The sequence below is a fragment of the Mus musculus genome, chromosome 9 (genome assembly GCF_000001635.26).
Source record: "Mus musculus strain C57BL/6J chromosome 9, GRCm38.p6 C57BL/6J".
In the NCBI taxonomy this organism is placed as follows: domain Eukaryota; kingdom Metazoa; phylum Chordata; class Mammalia; order Rodentia; family Muridae; genus Mus; species Mus musculus.
The window spans coordinates 46505679-46528211 of record NC_000075.6 but is presented as its reverse complement, the minus strand read 5'-3'; the positions used below and the strand labels follow the sequence as shown (position 1 = coordinate 46528211).

At 47.6% G+C, this 22533-nt stretch overlaps 1 long non-coding RNA gene across 2 annotated transcripts in view; it reads right to left on the bottom strand.

Annotated features, from left to right (window-relative positions):
• Gm31432 overlaps window positions 1–22533 on the bottom strand; it is a 156229-nt gene that overhangs the window by 17479 nt on the left and 116217 nt on the right. Inside the window, exon 1 of one of the 2 annotated variants that reach the window (XR_870706.1) lies at window positions 12083–12138. The exons of the other annotated variant lie outside the window; for it this stretch is intronic. This is a non-coding gene — a long non-coding RNA (predicted gene, 31432). Of the gene's footprint in view, window positions 1–12082; window positions 12139–22533 lie in introns of those variants that run through there. 2 annotated transcript variants of the gene reach the window in all.

The following is a 22533-nucleotide window of genomic DNA, read 5'->3' as shown; positions in this document are numbered from 1 at the left end:
TAAGCAGATGTCCAAGGAGATCAGAAAAAGATTGCAGATCCTGTGAGCTGCCCATTGTGGGTGCTGAGAACTTAATTCCAGTCCTCTGCAAGAGCAGCAAGCGCTCCAAACTGCTGAGCCATCTCTCCAGCCCCAGCCTTGCAATTTCCATAGAAGGAAGGTTGGCCATGCTCTGCTTCTCATAAATATAATACCTCAACTTCTTTACCCAAGCAAACACATTTATCAACCTCTTAGGGAAAATGGCATTGATGTCTTGGTCAAAAGCAGTGTGCGGTTCACCCAGGGAACGGGAAAACGACTTCTCCCTCCCCCCCCCCTTCCCTGACATTAACCCATCCCTTCCTCAGGGCAGTCCCGCATCCCCAAACATTCCTCTAGAAGCCCACCCCTGTCGAGTATAAATAGAGCAAACTGCCTTATAGCAGGAGACTCCATCTGTTAATTAGCAAATAAATCAGTCCCGTCTCACCAATTAAGAAGGTATCTTGGCCTGCAAAATGTGCCTTATTCCTCTCAGTGATAATGAGAGGTGTTTGTCGTAGGCCTTGAGTGACAGTGCTACCTACCTGTGCTTCTTACAACCTCTCCATAGCCCCCCCCCACATTCCCACCCCCCATGCAGGTGTGTTGGGGGAGGGGTCTTCACCTTTCATTCTTTTTCTGTTCTTCCTCCAACCTTCCATTCCACCATAGGTACCCCATGTCTTAGGAGGAGACAGTCCCTGAGCCCTAAAACCAAGAAGCAAAGCTGTATGGTTTTACTGGAGAGCCAAGAATCACCTGCATCAGATATTTTGAGTGAAGAATCATGTGAAAGGCAGATCCTGAGGCTCCCATGCTTGGATCTGGATCTCAGAGAATAGTGTCACCATGCCATAACTTTAGCCTCCTCCCTAAGAGATTTGTACAGTCTCTCAACCACTGGGGCAAACAGTCTGTCCACCTGTCCTTTTTTCTGTCTCTTTATCATTTAAATTTTTTTTATTTTATGCACATGCATGTTTTGCCTTCATGTGTGTCTTTCTACTATGCATGTACAATACCCAGAGAGGTCATAAAAGGGCAACAAAACTGGAGATAATTGTGAGCTGCCATGTGAGTGCTGCTAATCAACCTGGGATCTTCTGGAAGTGCAACCAGTTGAGCCACCTCTCTAGTCCCTATCTATCTATCTATCTATCTATCTATCTATCCATCGATCAATCCATCCATCTATTCATCTTTCTATCTATATATCCATCTATCTTTCTTCTCTTGTCACTGATAAAAAAAAAAGTGGAAGCAGGTGCTAGATTCTAGTATATAACACAAGACATAAAGGCCCATGATGAGAGGAAGCTGATTTAAATTTCATTTCGCAGGTAACGAGACCAAGGCCTATGCTCAGGTTGAATTGTGTCTTGCCCCCTGCCAAATATGATGAAATCCTCATCTTCCCTGGGTGCCTACAGAGCACAAGGCCAGGAATATTAAGCATGAAGGGCCTCTCCTCTAAGGAGGAGTGGCCTGTTTTCTGCCCAGAAGGCTGGGAGTATATACTGTAAATTACCTGGTGACTTTTTTTTTCTGTCTATAAAAATTTCACCCTAATTTCCCAGAATGTTTATCCCAGACACTTCCCTCCAAAGTATTTTTAGCTCACAGTGAATAGAACCCATCCTTAGGATAGATGTCACGTGTTCTTTATGGCCTGCCAACCTCTGTGCTACCTTGATCAGAGACTGCACTAGATTCTAGCCCTTTCAGCTATAGAACCCACCCTCATGATCACATGTACTTTGTAGTTTCTAAATAGTCACACCTTAAACTTTATTGTGTACCTGGAATTGGAATGATTGTTGCCTGGAATCTTTTCCCCCTGTTGCACTGTGTTTTAAGTATGCTGACAGTGAACAGCCTGGCATCAGGCTCCCTAAGTCTGGTCCAGGTGGGTAAAGTCAATCTGAACCAAGCTTTTATTCTCACCTCTTCAGGATTTGCCCTCCTGCCTGGACACCTGCAGGCTCCCCCCACTCTTGGACCTCAGAATCTGACCTTACTTAGAACCTCTGAGAGAGGTCATCAAGCTAAGTGGGGTCATTAGGATAAAACTTAACCACTATGACTGATGTTCTAATAAAAAAAAGGACAAAGCAGGCACAGAGGGGACCTTAGAAAGGTTAAAGATATACAATGCCACAAATCGGGATTCCTGGGGTACCTGAAATTGGAAGAAGCAAAGAAGGCTCCCCTTGCCTTGCCCTGCAGATTTCAGATAGAGCGCCTACCTGCACCTCAACCTCAGGCTTTGACCCCTGAGAGCTGTGGAATTAAATATTTCTGTTTGGTCTAAGTCACCTAGCTTCTAACTCTTTGCTATGACAGTCCCAGTCAATGGCCTAAAAAAGGACCACCACTTTGTCAAGGTCATACAGCTAGATGGCCCCATTCACGCCACTCCACTGCCACGTGGGGTAAGCCATGTGTACATGATAGGATATATGCTCTTTAGAATGGGCTAGGCAGGTGACCACCATGCAGGAGCCAAAAGGCTAAATATGGAAACTATGTGAAGTTCCCGTGCCTTGATGCCTCTTACCCTGCCAAAGCTTAATTAGCAGTCAGAAAATACACCAGGGCCCTTTCCTATAGACCTTTGCAAAAAGGCAGCTTGTGGCTGGATTCTTGAGTTGACCAACAAAGCCAGCATCTGTGGGGAAACCCAGATTCCAAAATCTCACCCTTTGACTTTGAAGGACCCGTGAGGCTATGTCTAAGAAGGCAGGGCCAGAGACACTGGAGATGTACTGGGCTGTGCAAAATTAGCCCCTTGCCCACTCCCAACACCCACTAACATCTTTACATTTTCAGGGGATTCAGGTTGTCTCACAACAGCTAGAAATTGTCTCCCAAGCCTCTGGTCCAATTGGCCTAGAGAAGAGGAGCAGAGCCTGGCACCAGGGCGGAGAATCTCATAGGGCCTAAGAATTCAGCACTCAGAAGCAATGTGAGTTTCCTTGAAGCTCTTTTTGTGGCACTCCTTGGAAGACGACACATGACAGATACCTTAGTTCTACAAAGAGACACTACCTGGCAAAGACTAGGGGCCCTTTAGGATCCCCTTCAATCCCAACGCACCAGTACAAAAGACACTGATGTCCACTGGTGGTCCTCTGCTGTCAGCTCTGAAGGGGAAAGAGTCATTGTTATCTAAAAAGCTCCTGCAACATGGCAACTCACCCCCATCCGCTATGAGTGACATATCCTCGGGAAAGTCATTTGCAATGAGGGGGGAAGAGAGAGACAAGAGGGAGAGTAAGCAATCAAATTAATTCTAATGACATTGATAAGGAGATCTAGAAGCCCAGCCAATCGCTCCATTAAACTAATGACTTTGGGTCCCTTCTGTCATCACCTAGGGTCAGTCCCCCTCCCTTACTGTATCTCATGACTGCTGGCAACAGCAGCCCGGTTGGGAAACAGGAGGGTCAGTGGAGCTGGAACTGATGTCACAGAGGGGACACCCTCTGCCACCCACCAGGTCTCAAACCTCAGTGGTCAGTCCTCTCTTTGGAAGAGAAATGCATCCCATTAAGCCTCCTCAGGCAGCTGACATGAGCAGGGAGGCAAACCCTGTGTCAGATGGTCCCACAGAGCTCTGTCCATGGGACTATCATACCACACTGTCCCCGGGAGATGGAGAGAGTGGTAGCCCTGCTAGATCCATGTCTGTGGGGGCAGCTTCCTAGGAATTCAGGATGACAGGATGCATGATTAACTTCACCAGAGATGCTCCAGGACTAAAGTCACATGCCCTGTTCTGTTTGTGTGCGTGTTGGTTTCTATTTTATTATGGTGAGATTCACATATGCTGAAATCAATCAACTCAGATGAAGAATTCAGTGATATTTAGCACATTTACAATGTTGCCCAACCACCTCCTCAGTCTAGTTCCAAAACATTCTCATCATCAACAAGAGGAAGTTCCAAATTAACTTAACAGCTACCTCCCCTCACCACTCCTTCCTTCCAGTCCTTGGCAACTGTCAGTCACTGCCTGTCTGTGGGTTTACCTATTCTGGGCATGATCACACAACTATATGAACTTGTGCTTAACTTCTTCACTTTTCATCACTTTTCAAGGTACATCCACACTGTACTATGAACCAGCTGAACAATATTGCATATACCCACAGACACCCGTGCATCACAATCTGTTTATGAACACATGAATCACATCTACATTTCAGGTACCAGGCATGGTGGCACACAGCTAATACAAGCACCTAGGAGACAGAGGCAAAAAGATCATGAGGTCATGGCCAGCCTGAGCTGCAAAGCAAGTTCCAGGTCAGCTTAAGCTATATAGCAATATCTTACCTGAAAAACTCAAGGGCTGGGAGATATCTCAATGGTCCAGTATTTTTATAGCACACATAAGGCAATGGGTACAGCTGCCAACTTCAGAAAATAGATGGATAAGTAAACAGCTATATTTTAGGTGAATCAGAGCTCTCAAACTCAGCTTCTTACATCAGTTTGCCTGACTTTGCTTATGTTATCTGACTCTTCCTCCAGGGGAGGCTTAGCCCATCTTCCATAAGCATTCTACCCAACACAGCTCCTAGACCACATCCTTTGTTCTTCTGGGCAGTGATGGAGCCTTTTCTCCACCGGGTGTCCTGGCTATCTTCAGGTAAGTAAAATAAAGATGTTTGAACTCAAACTCTCTTTCGAGTCTCTGGGAAAGAAGAGAAGATGTCACCAGGTCTGTTTCAACACTGATTTCAGTTTTTTTCGATTCCAAACTCACAAAATTCGGGAGAATTTGAACACGATTCTTCTGTGTGAGCTCTCCTCAAGTATTTGGTACACTCGCTCTATGAAATGGGGAGAGAGAGTCCATGCATGTGCGTCCTCTAGGTCCTAGGGAGAGCTCATCTTCTCAATTGAGAGGCTCCCTCCCAGGAGGTGGAATCTTGGGTCAGGATTCGACTTTGTCTAGTCCATCCTCTCTGGGTACCTGCTCTAAGCCAGGCATGACATGCCCAGGGGGAGACAAAGTTCTCTAGACATTGCCTGGGAAATGAGATGCAAGGCACAAGCAGAGACAGCAGCAAGATGGGCAGACAGATTCTGAGTCATCCAAGGGTCGGGAATGCAGATGACAGCTGTCTTTGAGCAGAACAGGGGAGGGGGGCTTCCATTAAGATACCACCTTTGAGGCTAGACTAGGGTGAATAATGTCTGGCCAAGGGGTGAAAGGCTTCCTTAGAAGAAGGAAACCCCAAGAAGATGGGCTCTGAATTCCCCGCAGCTGAGTCTACAATAGAGACAGTGTGAAAGGGCAGGGCTAGAGAGGGTCATGTCACAAAGGGCTTCTGACACCTGTCCTAAGGTATTTACAGGTTTGGAACCTGAGGAGAGGCAAAGGGGATTGGAAGAACAAAGGCTGGAGGCAGAGAGGGCATCAGGAAGCTCAGACTGTGACAAAGGCCTTGATCTCAGCCCCAGATAATTCCTATGAAAGTCAGTCCCCAGGGGCAGTAGTCACACTGAAAGATAGTAAACACCCCAAAGGCATTGATGAGATTGATAAATGCATAGAGAGCTAATGGGGTCAGGAAGACTAGAGCTCTCACACTACCCCTACCTTAGCACCATGCTGGTCTGGACTCGACTTGGAGCAGGAGGAGTCTCCTGGCTACAGGCTGGAGTCCTGGAAGCTCTCTGCCTCCTATCCTTGTTCCTCCAATCTCCTCCCAGACACTGAGGCTATTGCCCCAGCAGGGTCCCCAAGCCTAAGCCTCCTCCCTGAGCTGCCACTTGTCACCACCAGGCGAGAGAGATGCCAGCTTTGTCCCCATTCTGAGAGCCCATTCGGGGCTCTGGAAGATGAATTATGTTTCATTTATATCAAAGAAGCAATCTTGGAGCCCATTTGTGATCAAATTTGCTGTCAGAGAAACTTTGCTTTATCGCATTACATCTGATATCTCTTGGCTTCTTGTCCTTGAGACTATTAAAGTTTAATGTCAAATTCAAGATGAAATGAAATCTTTGCTGTATCGTCTCATCAGGGTCTGAGCATCCCCCCTTCCATCTAAAAATTTTTGACAACTAATTACAATGGGGATGGGAGGGAGACAGACCTGCTCCCCTCTCATTTGCTGAAAATGCCATCATTCGAAGGGGTCGCCAATGAGCACTGTGGCTCCCCCCCCCCCGCCCCCCGAGAACAGAACAAAGAGTGGAACTCTTCTCCATTCGGCTCATCTTCTCTGTCCCTTCACCCCAGACTCACATCCCCTGGACTAATGACATCAGTTTTCGTTCTTAGCCAAACAGGGTATTCCTGCAAGGGGACCCAGGGTAAGGATGTCAGAGGAAGCACACAGGGCAGAGAAGCAGATGAGAGTGTAAGCCAGCCTCTGCCTGCTACATGACTGACAAGTCATGGCTCACTTGGAGCTTCCAATCCCTCAACTGTTGAACTGGGGTTGCACGAGTAGCCTAGCCAGAACAGGGAGGATGAGAGATGGGCAAACAGCCACAGACGTTCCCATCAGACATTCTACTTAAAGACTTAAGACACACACCACAAGAACACGTCTGAAGGTCTAATTTACCACTGGAAACTCAGAAGCAGTCGATTGCCAAGCACTGTAATTAAGAAACACATCCATGAACACAGTCTTCAGACTAGGCCTCTGCTTTCCTCTGGGAAAGAATCAGGATGGTGGTGGCAACCCACCCTGGGCAGCACAGGATTGTGGAAAGACCCAACAACTCACAGACCAAAACTTCCGAAAAAGCCATGTGTGCGAGAGACACCTAGAAAGACCCAGAAGAAAATCTTTTTTTTTAATAGATTGATATTTCATTCATTCAATAAATATTTATTATGCACCTCTGCGTTCTCCCACTGTTCTGGTTACTTGAGATTCTGGGGTTGATAAAAAGAAAGGCAAGAATTTTGGCCTCCTGGAACCCAGGCATTAGAGGAAGGACAGGTGGGAAATGTGATTAAGTAATGAATTCATTTGGATTAATCTGTGAATTCTTTTTTGGTTCTTTTTTTTTCCCCCTAGGCATAATTTCACTATGTGGCTAAACCTGGCTTCAAACACATGATCTCAAGATCCTCTTACTTGGCTAGGCAGTGGTGGCGCACGCCTTTAATCCCGGCACTTGGGAGGCAGAGGCAGGCGGATTTCTGAGTTCAAGGCCAGCCTGGTCTACAAAGTGAGTTCCAGAACAGCCAGGGCTATACAGAGAAACCCTGTCTCAAAAAAAAAAAAAAAAAAAAAAAAAAAACCTCCTACTTTACCCTAGAGTGCTGGGTTACAGGTGTGTATCACTGCTGACCTGTAAACCTTTACGTGAGTGGAATCCAGGCCTGAGAAGGTGCTAAGATGGTCTCCAGCACTCCACTTCCAGGATGCAAGTCATTTCCCACTAAGCAGGCACATCACACTGGTCAGTTTGTCACCTCCCAGGCCTTTACTTCCTCGCCCATGAAGCAAGGCCCAATAGAGTGCCCGCCTCGTAGGGTTGAGCGAGTTGCTTTGTTGCCTGACAGCTGAGAGGTAACCTGTTCACTGGCTCTAATCATGTTCTTCTGGGAAGCTTTCCAGATCCACTGAGTACTGACCAGCAAGAGTTAGATGTCAGTGCCCAGGGAAGGAGTCTCAGACCGGTTAGGCTGCATCTGCAAGCAGAGCCCAAAGCTGAGGAGAAAGGCTCACTGTCCTTCAAACAGCTACTCTGCAGTGAGGAATAACTTCAGTGTGTGTTAGAAACCTTGTAGTTGCTGTGACAAAATACCCAAGTGAGTCGATGTATAAAGAGGAAAGGTTTATTTTGCCTCACTGTGTCGGAGGTCTCAGTTCGTAGTCAACTCTGTTGATTGGGGGCCTGTGGTGGAAGAGACTTTGTGTTAGGAGCATATGGTAGAGCAAGCTGCCTCTGCCTCACCTCATGTCAGCTGGGATGCAAAGACAGAGGAGCCAGGGTTTCAAATGTTCTCTCAAGGACATGCCCTTGGTGACCTAACTATGGTCTCCCACTGGGCTCTACTTCCTGAAGATCCTACCACCTTCCAACACGGACACAAGCTATATAGCCCAGCTTTCAACACATGAGGCTCTAGGAGACATTTAAGATCCAAATCACAGCAATACATTCTGTCAAGCTAGGCTCTCTCTCCACGAAGGATCCCTTCGTCTTGTTCATTCACACATCCTGCTCGATAAACCTCCCTCAGACAGCATCCTTCCTGAGATGCAGCCCTGACATTTCCCCAGCCAGCTCTGCTGCTCCCTTTGGAGAAATCAGAGCATCTTACACACCAGTCTATAATCTCAGTCTCCAAAAGCTCGAAGGCAGCAAGTTATTACCTCCCCCTCCCTTCCCTTGGGGGGGGGGATGATAATAATCCAAAATGTTTGTGGAAGCTTTGTTTGAAATCAGAATGGGTGTGTGCCAGAGTCAAATGGCTACTTCTGCAGAAGCTCAATAGAGAACCACAGCCAGTCTATGAAGCAGGGGAGCAAAGTGAGCCCCAAGACAGCCCAGCCAAGCCACAAAGCCAGGACACAGATGGATGCTGTGGCATTCAAATAGCATAATCATAAGCACACACTATACTACCCACAGGGTCAGAAGTGTTCTTCAGTATCAACAGAATCCTTGAGAAGATTCCTTTTTTTTAAACAGAATCTGTTGAAAGGGACAGATCACACTTAATGCCTCGCAGTCCTTTGAATAACACACAGCAGCATAAAGGGTGACTTTAGTCAGGGAGAATGAGTCTTAACAGACACCCCTGTGGTGGTTAATCTTTGTTAATGAAATTTAGAGTCACCTAGGAGATTGACCCCTGGGTGGGTCTGTAAGGGTGTTTGCAGAGAAGTTTTACTGAAGAGGGGTCTTTGTTAGGGTTTTACTGCTGTGAACAGACACCATGACCAAGGCATCTCTTATAAAGAACAGCATTTAATTGGGGCTAGTTTACAGGTTCAGAGGTTCTGTCCATAATCATCAAGGCAGGAGCATGGCAGTATCCAGACAGGCAAGAAGCTGGAGGAGCTGAGCGTTCCCTTCTTCATCTGAAGGCTGCTAGTGAAAATCTGACTTCCAGGCAGCTAGGGTGAGGGTCCTAAGCCCACACCCACAGTGGCACACCAATTCCAACAAGGCCACACCTCCTAATAGTGCCACTCCCTGGGCCAAGCATATATAAACCATCACAAGGGGAAAGACTTACCCCAAAGGATGGCCACCCCATCCTGTGGGATGGAGTCCTGGAGTGCATAAAGATCAGAGGGGGCAGTGGGTATCTGCATTCATCTATTTCTGGCTGAACACAATGGGACCAGCTGCTAAAATACACCCAGTGCCATGCCTTACCACCATGAGGGAGGGACTGTGTCTCTCCAAACCACAAGCCAAAATAAGCCCTTCTCCCATTAAGTTGCTTTCATTAGGTGTTTGGTCACAATGATGAGAGATGTAACTAACACAGTCCCAGCACTTGCCATCCAAGGGCTTGCTGTCCCTTGCAGGATGGACTTTGAGGAGCCCCTCACTCTAATGCTGCGCCCACTTATCCCAGGGTCTCCATTCTGCATCGCTTTCTGCAGCTTGCATTCTTTGTTTGCCTTGTTGTGAAGCTGCTCCAAGATAGTAAATCTTTAATGTCCTGAGAGTAGATTTGATTTCTGGAAAAAGACCAAACTTATTTAGAGCCAAATCTTGCCAATAAGGTAGACAAGTAGTTTATATTAAATTTTTAAGAAAACAACCTTGTGCCTGGAGCTCAATAAATATTTGTTGACTAACAATGACAACAAAATGAGAATTAAGTACACGTTGTTTGAGTCTAAGGAAAAGAGACTCATTTTATTTCTTCAGCTCATAGATCTTCTGAAAACATTTGAGCAAAGAAATTCTAGAAGCAGTTTAAAGAGTGGCGGGGGGTCCGTGGAATAAGAACTGTGTGTCAAGGGAATTTCTCCGGGAAGACGAGACGATCCACGGCTAGAATTCCAATGGACAAGCATTTAAGGTGACCCAATTTCACACAAGAAAAGGTGGTTCTAGTCTGTTTAGTATAACTACATACTAAATTGGTAAATTGGTGAGGTGGGGGTGGGGAATGAAATGTAGGGACAGGGTATGAGGGGACAGGACATGAGATGTGGGGGGCAGGGTGTGAGAGGTAGGGATGCGACATGAGGGGTGGGAGGGTACCTAGGAGAAATAGTAAATACCAGAAAACAAACAGAAGACACAGAGATACCCAGACTGCTCAGGAGAGTGTGTTGGAGATGGTGGCTAGGGGGACGGTCAAGCCTGCTGGCTGGAGGGTAGGAGAGATGTGTAGAGGAGGCAGCTGGACGCTAAAGGAAAGTTTCCAACATCTTCAAAACATGGCACTCCCAGAAGATGACCCCCGCCGGATGGCTCACTGAGACTGATGTCCATTGCAGAGGTAGATGGGAAGATTGGCCTGAAGGGCTTTCTGGTGACCCAAGGCCCACTTGCCTCGCACCCCCAGATGGCTATGAATTCTTCTGTGATTTTATTCACCTCACACCAGCTGAGAAACCCCACATTGAGGAAGGAGAAGGACTTCAGCAGGTAGGTAGAGGAAGGTGCAGCAGGTTTAAGGGCAGGGCAAATGGAAATGGGGGTGTTGGACATCTGGTGACAGCTTGTCTCCTCTTTGGTAGGATGGCAGAGAAGGGGTGTGTGGGAGAGTAGACAATCGGCAGAACCCAGCCTATCGAAGGCCTCAGCTGCTGTGTGTTAGAGTTTGAGCTTAGTTCAGTGAACAACAAAGATCCTTCAGAGTCACTGGTAGGGGGCTGAGGGGTAGACTTTTAAAATTTCAAAACTTCGCACTTCTTATGGTTTGCGTAAGAACAGCCATAAATAACAAACTTGAAACACAGAGATCCCCCAAAGCTAGGATACAGGCCTTTGGCTTGCTTCTAGCTTAGTAGGGTGCCCTGCTTACAGAAAAAGGTCTGGGGAGATGAAAACCTCCAACTCAAGTTTTGTAAAAAGGCTGGAAAGCTAAAAAGTAAAGAGCAGCCCCGCCGAGGACCCCAGGAGCGGAGAGCAGCCCGCCTCCTTTGTGTGGTTTCGTCCATCTTGTCAGTGATGTGAGTTGCCGTTGCTGTTGTCTGCCCTGCCTAAATGAGAATAAATACACACATGGCTTATGCCCAAGCAAGCCACCTGTCTGCGTGAGAGGGATGGCAGAACGTTAAAATCGGGCTGTGGGGGTGGAGGGGAGGAGTACTTTTAAGATGGCTGCCAGCGTTGCTATGGAAATGTAATTCCCGACCAGCAGCAAATCCCATTCAAAAGGCCAAGAATGGCCATGTTAGGTCAAAAACGGAACATGAACTGGGGGAAAAGATTGCTTTTCAGGAGAACCAGACAATTAATTTAACAGAGGAACCACCCAACAAAGAGGAAAATTACAGTTACCTTACGCGAGGGACCTTTATTCAGTTAAAGTCCAATTTCTAAAAGAGTGTGCCAGGGATAAGGTGACAAGGCAATGTTCTCCATTTCCACAGAGGAGAAGTTTACAGGGAGGTGGGAGGGGCAGGGGTGAGAGGTCAAGAGGACGGTTTCCTGGCAGAAGATCTGCAAGACACTGGGCTGGATGGCTGAGGAGAGTTATGGGGTTGTTTTCCAGAGTAGGTACACGTCTCAGGTGGGTCGGGTTAATGCCTGCCAACATTTTTCAACCTCAGACTTTTCAGCGTCCACCACACCATTCTCTTACGACTGACCTAATTCACGTCCTCACTGCACCCACCCCGTCTATGTGCCAGTGAAAATAATGTGAATATGTGTGAGGTTGACCACAGCGGGATGTAGTTGCCTACTCAATTCACAGTCAACAAGTGGAAGCTAGACCCTCAGCCAGGCACTCTCTCCTCTGCGTCTCTCTCCATCCATCACCCGCCCGCTCCACTGACCAAAACACATCAAGGGAAGTGACAATCCAGTCAGCAGATATTAATTGAACCGTGATTAGGCTTGAGACAGTGTAAAGGGGTAAAGATTTTATCCCTACCTTCAAACAACTTGCCCAAAAGGAATCTCGAATATCACAGGAAGATGAAACCAGCTGCTGAGAATAATCACTTATTCCCAGAGAAGAGTTCTAGGGAAAGGGCAACCTTCCCGTGCTGGGCTGGCCAGAGAAGGCAAGAATAACATCAGCTTTTTTTTTTTTTTAATGTAGTTAAACAAACTTGACATAAATTTCTCATCCTAAGCATGTTGTACTGGTTGGTTTTGTGTGTCAACTTGACACAAGCTGGAGTTATCACAGAGAAAGGAGCTTCAGTTGGGGAAGTGCCTCCATGAGATCCAGCTGTGGGGCATTTTCTCAATTAGTGATCAAGGGGGAAGGGCCCCTTGCGGGTGGGACCATCCCCGGGCTGGTAGTCTTGGTTCTATAAGAGAGCAGGCTGAGCAAGCCAGGGGAAGCAAGCCAGTAAAGAACATCCCTCCATGGCCTCTGCATCAGCTCCTGATTTCTGACCTGCTTGAGTTCCAGTCCTGCATCCTTTGGTGATCAACAGCAGTATGGAAGTGTAAGCTGAATAAACCCTTTCCTCCCCAACTGCTTCTTGGTCATGATGTTTGTGCAGGAATAGAAACCCTGACTAAGACACATGTTTAAGTACACAACTCAATAGTGTTACATACCTACCTGCCTGTCATACAACCCGTGTCCAGAATGGAAACCTGACACCAATGTTTGTTGAACAAGTCTCCATTTCCTCTTGCCCCACTCTCCAGGTGCCCGATTCTACTTTCAACCTCTATGAATTTGACCACTCTAAATTCCCCATTGCTGTGGTGCCAACACAAAATGTTCCCCCCAAGATGCATGTGCTCCCCAACTGGTATAGGGGAAAGTTCTGGAAATTTCTGCAGATGCAACCAAGCTGGAGGAAGCGTCACTGGGGGATGAGGGTGAGCAATTAAGATTGTTTTGTCTTTGACCTCTATTTCTCTTTTCTCCTCGTCCTCCTCTCCCTCCTCCTCTGCTTCCCATCATGAGGTAAATATCTGGATGGCTCCCTCTCCACAGACTCCCTCCATCATGATGTTTATCCTCGCCACAGGCCCAGAATGAATGAAGCCAGGAACTGGGAGTGGAACTGTTCGAAACTGTGAGCACAAATCAGCTATGTCAACCATTCTGTCTTTCTGCAAGCTGCTTATCTCACGATAACATCTTCAAGGTTTACCTTGCTTGGAGCATGGAACAATATTCTCTGGCTTGGGGCTGAGTAGAATTTCTTCTTATGTATGGAACACCTTCTGGTTTCCCATTAATCTGTCTGTGGACGTAAGGGTTGCTCCCATGCCTTGGCTGTGGTGAGCATCACTGCTGCAAGTTGAATATGTAAGCATCTCTTCAAAACCGTTCCAGTCCTTATAAAAATGTCCCCAGAAAGGGAATTGCCAACACATGGTGATTCTGTTTTTTCAGTTTTTAAAGAGTGGTGTTGTTTTCTAAATAGGCTCTTACCATTCTGCATCCCTATCAATGGAACACAAAGTTACAACTACTTCTTTACCAACTCTTCCCTCCCCTTCTCTCTCTCTCTCTCTCTCTCTCTCTCTCTCTCTCTCTCTCTCTCTCTCTCTCTCTCTCATCTTTCCTCTATCTGGCATAGAACATATTATCTCATGTGGCTTCAATTTATATTTTTCTAGTGGTCAATGATGTTGAAAATCTTTTCATATGCTTGCCATCCACTAATGTACATCATTCAAAAAAGAAAAAAAGGTTCTGTCCTTTGTGATTTTTTTTTAACCTCGGTTATTAGGTTTGCTGAGTGGAGTTTGAAGACAGTAAAAGCCTAGTCAGATAGAGATGGGCTCATCAGAAGTCAGCTGGCCCGATCAGAATGCTTCACAGAAGGCTAATGTGGTATGCTGATGAGATGGGCATGGATTCCTGCATTTGAAAGACCAGTGTCCCACGGTTATTTGTTCAGGGTTTTGGCTTGCTGAGGATCCCAGACTTGTATTCATTGCTCAGCAAAACTGAAGCTCTATAACACACAATGACCCCAAGGTATCCTGTCCGCTAGTTCCTTTTCTGTTGCTGTGACAAAACATTGCAACCAAGGCAACTTATAAAAGAAAACAGTTACGTGGGCTTATGGTTCCAAAGGATTAGAATCCATGATGGCAGAGCAAAGGTGTGGAGGTAGGAAAAACTGAGAGCTCGCATCTCCAAGCACAAACAGAAAACAGAGAGAAATGACAAAATGATATGAGTCTTTTGAAACCTCAAAGCCTGCCAGCAGTAACATACCTCCTTCAACAAGCCACGCCTCCTAATCCTTCCCAGATAGTTCCACCAACTCGGGACCAAGTACTTAAACATGAGCCTATGAGGGCCATTCTCATTCAAGCCACCACACCTGTTACAGTATTCAGCCTGCACTATTGGAAATGTTGTCAGCATCCTTCTTCACCCCAAGTGGTATTAAAGCAGACCTTCACCTTTTTAGCTGTATTCCTAGTATACACTACAGTGCTTTCTTTTTGTTTTATCATTGTTGGGTGTTTGGGGTTTGGTTTGATTTCCTTTTCTGAAGCAGGCCTTTGTTATATGGTCCAGGGCAGCCTTGGACTCAAAATCTTCCTGCCTCTGTCTCCCAGGTTAGCATGCCTAGCCTATTTTGTTACAGCCTAGCAGTGATTATGACCTTGAGTCCTGCCTACCTCCTGCTAGCTTGCTGTGGCCAGGACAAGAACCTGTGGAGGAAGGTGGCCAATACAGTAACCAATCTTCAATGCTATGGCTAGCTCAACTGTCTACCTTTCTCAGGTCACGGGGTTTCCTGCTGTCTACCTCAAGGGCTGTTCTTTCAGCTGATGGATTTGATGGTCTGGAAGCCAAGGAGCCAGATCTATCAGCACTGAGACCTCCTTTGACAGTCCTGCTGTCATGGCCTCCACCACCCCTACCCTCATCCGCACCCCATGCCATTTCCCTGACCAAACACCTGGCCACACTCATCAAATGGCTTTTACTATATGTGGAAATGCTCCTGGTACACTATCACCAAGCAGGTGACACAACAGTGTTGCTGCATGAAGCTTCTGTTAAAGGACAGAGATGCAGAGACCACGAGAAAGGGAAGGACAAGGTGAATACCTCAAATGTTAATAATGGTTGCTTCTGGAACATAGAATATGAATGATTTTTTTCCTTTGTGCTTTTCTGTATTTCCCAAAATTTTTACCATGAATATGTATTGCTTTTGTAATCAGAGGAAAGGACAGCACATGGTAATTTTTAAAAGCCTTTGTTGGGCTGCCTGCCCACTTGGGCTTGTAGCTTTTGTGGATCCCACACAGAAAATTATAGAGTCCTGTCTCCTCTAAACTCATCTCAAATACAGGGACAGAGCTGTCCAAAGAGTCCAAGACAATCTTGGGGAGTACAGAACAGCCTTTGACCTCAGAGCAGTCCTGAATGGATGGCCTGCTCAGGATGGAAAAAGACAAGGACATGAGGTAAGCGTGTTTGGAAACCTGGGGTCACCCTCATCTTGCCCCCCATTCTCTAGAAGGCCTTCAATCTTCCCAAAGTGGAGAGAGAGAAAAGCACTTATGCTAAGTACAAGAAGTTAGTCAGCCTCGTGGACAAGGTTAAGAAAAGCTAGTGGGGGGAGGGATGGGGCGGGGCACCACAAGTGGCAGGGTTCAGCTCCACCCTGCCCTCTCTCCCTGCTGATGTCACCACGTGTTTGAGGGCCAAGTCCCGTGATAGAAATGTGCTTGGTAAAGGAACTGGGAAGAGTTCAAAAGATGGAGAGGAGATGGAAAGACATTATCTTGATTTGGATCTCTGGTACAAACACTGGCATATCCTGGGGTTCCAGTGCCAGCCATTTCTTCCCCAGGAGGAAAAGCATCATGGGTCCTGATGACAGTCCCAGCTAAGCATGCTGCTTCTAAGGCAGTGCCAAGCAAGGGTGGTGATAACATCCCTTTGCACTGTTCCTCAGAAGATAAGGTCCAGGCACTGCCTCTGTCTGTGCAGAAGAGATGAAAGTTCTAACCCCCATGCAGCCTGCTCAAGAGCATGTGGGCAATTATCCTACGATTGGACAGGAGAAGGCAACTGAGGGTCAGAGGAAAAAGCAGCAGTGAGCCCATGGACATAGTATATCCAGAACTGCAGCCAGGGGTCCAGACTCCACAGTCAGGTGTATCCCCAAACCAGCAGTTACTTGCAGGAGTTCACTCGCTTTTCAGACAAGGCCAGGCACGTCTAGGGTAGGATGGCTGTAGACTCGCACATTCCTCAGATCTCCAGGGTGCTCTTCCCAGGACAGGGAGGTGGACTGGGTTTTGAAATTGTGTGTCTGAGATCCCACAGCACCCTTCTCTGCTCATGCCAGTGGGCCAAACTCCTCATCCTAGCCCCCAAAGCCTGCAAGTCTGAGAAGCCAGGTCTCCGCCCCGACACAGCTTCACTGCTTCCAAGTCACCCCACCTGATCACACCATGCCCACTCCTTTAAAATCCAAGGCTCTGAAGGAGAGATCCCTGATCAGGGCACGTGGGTCCTGCTTGTCTACCAGCACAATAGGATAACTCTGAGAACGTTCTCCAGGATGCTTCCCCGAGCATGGAGCACACTTTTGTGAAAATTAGAACAGGGTGCCCTCTCCTGGCGGATGAATTAGAACACAAAGCCCCTCTGCCCAGGCTATGGGGGTGGACCTTGGTCCCAAGATTTCAGCCCCTCACTTGGCTCAGGGAAAGGGTCTCTTGTGCTGGGGATACAATGGGATTCCTGCACAAAGACCCAGAGGCTGCTGCTTAATCCTGCCTATCTCCAGCATTCACACACTGTCTCTCAAGCCTGGTCCTTGTTCTTGCTGATCAGGAAGCCTCTGTCCCCTGGCCTCCAACTCTGTCACTGGTCTGGGTTAGATTCCCCCCCCCCCGCAACCCCCCTCCCGTACTCTGATGGTGATGAGGTCTCATTCCCCTGGGGAACTAGAGCACTTTCCCACCCCCAGGAACCCCCCTCGGAGAGCTTCCTTTACTCTCTATTTTTAGTTTCTTGATTGCAAGTGAGAAGTCAGAATCAGAGAATGCTGGGAAACTGTAGCAATAACCAACCCAGCAAAGTGGGTAGCCATGTGGGGAGGGTCAAGGGGGTCCGAGAGGCAGAGATGGCAGCCAGGGTACCCAGGCTATAACTGGGGTGGATAAAGAGGGCAGAAGATGGGCGAGGCATCCTGTCTACGGGCCAGTGGCCAGGGACAGCTAAAATCAAGCCAAAGGGCCACTCCGGACCATCTAGTACAATCCCCTCTCTCCCAGGGAGGAAACTGAGTCACACAGCTAGGGAGGCAGTGAGTGGCTCTGTTTCTGAAGCTTTGTTTTGATATGTATGCAAATTGGGGCTGAGAAATGGGCACTCCCCACCGAACCACAGTCACATCGAAGTACACCTTACCTCTGTATCCAAACCTGAGCTCAAACACCAGGCACAGGCCAGATTCATCAGGCTGCCCACCAGGCTGGGCTGCTCTCAAGCCCTTCTCAGAGAAGAAATGGCTTTGCCTCCACCAAATGCATCCTCTCCCTCCTGGAGACAGGAGCGCTTCCCCGATGTGGCAGGGCACTCCCTGAAAGAATGAACTTCGGTGCAATTGGCAGTTATTGCTGGCAGTTTATCAGTATTAACTGATTAGGCCTGAGATGATGGATCCCCTGTCTCAAAAAGCCCTCTGCCCTGCGCTGCCCCCAGGGGCAGCCCATGCAACCTGGCTGCTCCAAGCTGCCTGGGGGCTAGCCTTCACTCAGCTGCCCCCACTCTGTGCTGCCCTCCCCCAACCCCCAGCATAAGAGACATTTAAATAAATAAAACAAAATTCAAATGAAGACACTAAATCTCCCCGGCGTTTAATTGATGATCATTATGCTTAGGAACCTAAACTCTTTTAATTTCACTGCGATGCAGAGATGAATTATAGAATTACAGTCGCCAATTATCAATCACGCCTTTGCTAGTGTCTCCTGGCTGCCCAGCCAGTTCCTGCTCCCTCTTGCAGGCTAGGGGTTGAAGAGGCAGGATAATGGCACAGGGAAAGTGATTGCAGGAGGGGTCTGCTAGCCTCTGGTGCTGGCTCTGCTCTCTCTCTCTCTCTCTCTCTCTCTCTCTCTCTCTCTCTCTCTCCTTTCTCTTCCCTCCCTTTACTCTCTTTCTTCCCCATCTCTCCTTCCCTCCCTCCCACCCTCCATTTTTCCCCTCTTTTACAATTCCATTCCTAACATGCTGCTTTTCATAACTTAATAAAAATAAAAAATAAACCAGACAATTCAAAAAAAAAAAAAAACCTTTTCATTTACAGCCCAGCATTTAATCTATTTTGTTCAGGGGACAGTGTGCCATCCCCAGCACTGGGCAGAATTCCAATGGCAACTAGTGTGTCCGACCCTAAAGCAGCTGCAGTTGGGCTGCCTAACCCAGCAGCCTGCAGAGGGAGATGCGTTCTGGTAGCCTGCAGAACACCACCGCTGCCCAGGCTGCAGCCTGAGCTTCCTGCACCCTACGCTGGGGTGCTCTGGCCTCTCCCTCCTCTCCTCCTTTACCGTGAAAATAATAATAATAATTTGAATAATAATTTCCACCAAAGCTGGGAGTGATTTGCATTTGTATAGTGCTCTGCAATTTACAAAGTGCTTTCACGTGCATTATCTCATTTGATCCTTCCAATAATCCTGAGAGGTCTGGAGAGCAGGTATTTTTGTTATTCAAACGTTTATTCATTCATTTGACTAACATTTATTGAGTTTCTACTTTATACCAGACCCTGGGGATAGAAAGACCAGAAGAAGGAGAAGAAAAACACGAGCCTTTTCCCTCAAAAATACACAGCCTGTTGGAATGACCTACTAAGTGTACAGGATACACAGCCTGTTAGGATGACCTACTAAGTATATAGAGTTAACGGCCTGTTTGGAACAGTCTGTTGTAAATACTAAAATATCCCAGTATGGGTTCCCTCCCTACTTTAATGGTTTATATTTTTGGAAAAAAGACATATATTGTCTTTATATGTTAATATGCCTTAAGCAGCACAATAGTTGGGCAATTGTCTACCCTCTTGTTGTTAGATCTACCTCCTATCCACAACCCAAGTTGTTATTTACTGGTATCTGGGATGCTCATAGCTCCAATTAGGCATCCCTCTGAGCCATGGTCTCTTGTTCCCCAGCCCATTCTGGCTCTCCTTTCTCCTCTCCTGCATTTCTTCTCTATCCAATGGTGGCTTCTCCTCCCTCTCTCCTCATCCTTGTGTGGACTCTCTTGTCTTTGGGACAAACAGTTTTGAGGGACTCAAATTAGTATTATAATACAAATAACGTTAGGCCAACCCAGTACAGTGACCTACTAAGTGTACAAAATACACAGCCTGTTTGGGATAACCTACTAAGTGTATAAAATACACAGCCTGTTGAGACAACCTACTAAGTGAATAGAATACACAGCCTGTTGGGACGACAGTGCTCCCCTTCACAGCAGGAAGTTGAGACTTAAGGGACTTCGAAGCCAATGATAGACCACTTCTGCTGCTTTGAGTTTTGTGCCCCTCCCCCAAGTTATTACAATGTCGCCACAATCCTCAATTCATCTACCTGTTTAAAAGCACCAGTCTGAGGGCCCTGGAGCCAGCTCAGTATGTGGAGCACCAGATGTGCAACATGGAGACCTGGGTTGGAATAGCTATCACCTACATTTTAAAAGGTGGAGAGCAATACAGGAAAATACCCAATGTTGATCTCCTCTCTACCTCACACACACATGCATGACCATACAAGTGCAACCACACCAACATGTATACTATACATACAACACACACACATGCACATGCGTGCGCGCGCGCACACACACACACACACACACACACACACACACACACGGTGGCTAGGTGAATTCATTAATATCCTTGGATTCCCTGAAATACATATACTGGAGGGATGGGAGAAAAGGAGAGGAGAGGAAAGGGGAGGGGAGGGGAGGGGAAGGGGGAAGGGGGAATGGAGGGGGAAGGGAGGGAGAAGGAAGGGGGAAGGAAGGGGGGAGAAGGAAGGGGGAAGGAAGGGGGGAGAAGGAAGGGGGAAGGAAGGGGGGAGAAGGAAGGGGGAAGGAAGGGGGGAGAAGGAAGGGGGAAGGAAGGGGGGAGAAGGAAGGGGGAAGGGGGAGAAGGGGGGAGAAGGGGGGAGAAGGGGGGAGAAGGGGGGAGAAGAGCTTAGTTTAGGGAGTTGCTGACACCAGAAAATCCCTTAAGACCAAGCACATTTCACCACATTTAGAAAAAAAAAAAAAAAAAAAAAGGCCAGGGGCTGATTTCCCAGGCATCCAATGTCTTGGAATTCCTTCTGAGAAGACTTTGCCAGGAAGCCTCTGGTCGAGTCTTTGTAGTTGGTTGGTTGGTGGTTGTTGTAAGTGTTTTTGTTTGGTTGGTTTTGTTTTGTTAAGGACTATGCCTTATCTCCTACAGGAGTTGGTGCTGGACTTGTCTGAAGCCATCCATGGCTCTGTTAGCTTATCTGCCCCATCCTAGTGAAAGCCAACTCTCACAGTCTCTCTCCTGTCCTCAGCTGGCTTGTCAATCACCCTAAGCCCCTCAACTGTAGCACCAGATGGAGGTAGAACTAGCCTGGACTGGGCCACTCACCCTGATTCACCTCAGAGGTGGGTCCCTGCATGCCCTAAGCAGCAGGCCGTAGTCTTGATGGTGCCAAGTCACTATCTTTGTCTCTTCCCACAGAGTTAAATTTGTCCAAGCAGAGGTCCTTTAGGGACCATTGTCTCGGTCAGAACCCACCACTCTGCCTGGCCAAAGCCAGGACAACTCTATCCTGTCACCAGCTGGCTTCACTGGCTCTAGCCATGGGCCAGGCACCCAGCCATGCTATAGAGCCAAGCAGCCTTGGCATGGAACAGTCATGTAATACTCTCGTTGGTCTTGGAAGGCTGGGATGCAACCTGGACACTGTAGAAACTACGACTCCATCCTTAGATAGGGAAGACATCCCAGTCTTTCTCTGGTCCTGATGTTGTCCTTCTAAGTCAGATCCCATAGCTGCTCCATCACTGCCCTACGTTGCAAGGACAGAACAAATGTCCTTTGGCTTCCTGAGCTCCCATCTCCAGGTCACACCACTTTGCTCCCAAGCTGAACCATGTCCTCTGCACCCCTCTAAGCTCTCCCTCCACAGTCGACCTTGTGAGCATCTAGTTATCCATAAAAACCCACCTCCGTGCTACCACCTCCCCTGAGAAGCCTTCCAAGCTGCTTCAATGCCACTACCAAACCAGAGCTGACAGCTGTCTTCTCTGGGAGTCCAACAAGGTGGTTCATCTGTCTCCATGACTGCCCTTGCCCTGAAAAGGGGGCTCTGACTGGGTATTAATCTTCCTGAACTGGAGCTCTGTCTTGGGAGTTTATATTAAAACCAAGAGTCTCACATCTGGAAAAACAAATAAGTAAATAAACAAACAAAACACCTAGTCCTTAGCAGACCAGGGTGACCTATGCTGAGCCTGTCACTTGGAGCTGAAATTTTTACTTCCCTACAATTGTGAAACCTGTTTTCAAAGCTGTCTTGTTGACACCCAAGGTGCAGCCATGAAGTGCCTCTGGCCATGTAAAGGGTTTTCATTATCCAGGCCAAGAGTCCAAAAGAACTAGAATAGAGTCATGTGACCAGAACTGAGGCACATTGGAAGCCACGGAGAACAGGAGTCTGAGAGAAATGCCCATGGCCTGTCCAAAATGGCAGTGGACAGTGGAAGACCCTGTGAGGTAGCTACACTGACCTGAAGGTCCCAAGATATCAAGCCTGGCCCTCCTGTGACAGACTACCCAACTCAGCCCACACCTTTAACTCCATACAGTGTTTAATGGATCCCTGGTTCTGTGGCATAAACTCCCCACTCATCCTTCAACTCCACAGAAGTGGCAATATCATTTTACAACTGACTTAATAGGAGAGACAGAGACAGAAAGAGAGAGAGAGACAGAGACAGAGACAGAGAGAGACAGAGATTCAGAGAAACCAAGTGACTTTTCTGCACTCCTCCAGCTTGTTTCAGCACGGCTCTCAAATGTGGCCTTCTCTGGTTCCAAAGTCTAGGCCCTTCAAGGCCTTCTCTCCCTTCTTCTCTCTCTCTCCCTTCTCTCTCCCTCCCTCTCTCCGATACACCCTCTCACTTCTCCCTATTCTCCCTCCTTCCCCTCAATACTCTCTCTCTCCTCTTTCTTTCATGTAGTCCACCCTGGCCCTGGCCTCTCTAACTAGCCAGGGCTGACTAAGCTTCTGCTCCTCCTGTGTCCCTCTCCTGCCACACCACCACTCTGTACGTCTGAAGTGCTGGAAATGGAACCCTGTGCATGCCTGCTGAATACCCATCAATCAAGCTACATCCCTAATGGCCAGCATCACTTTCTTACAGGG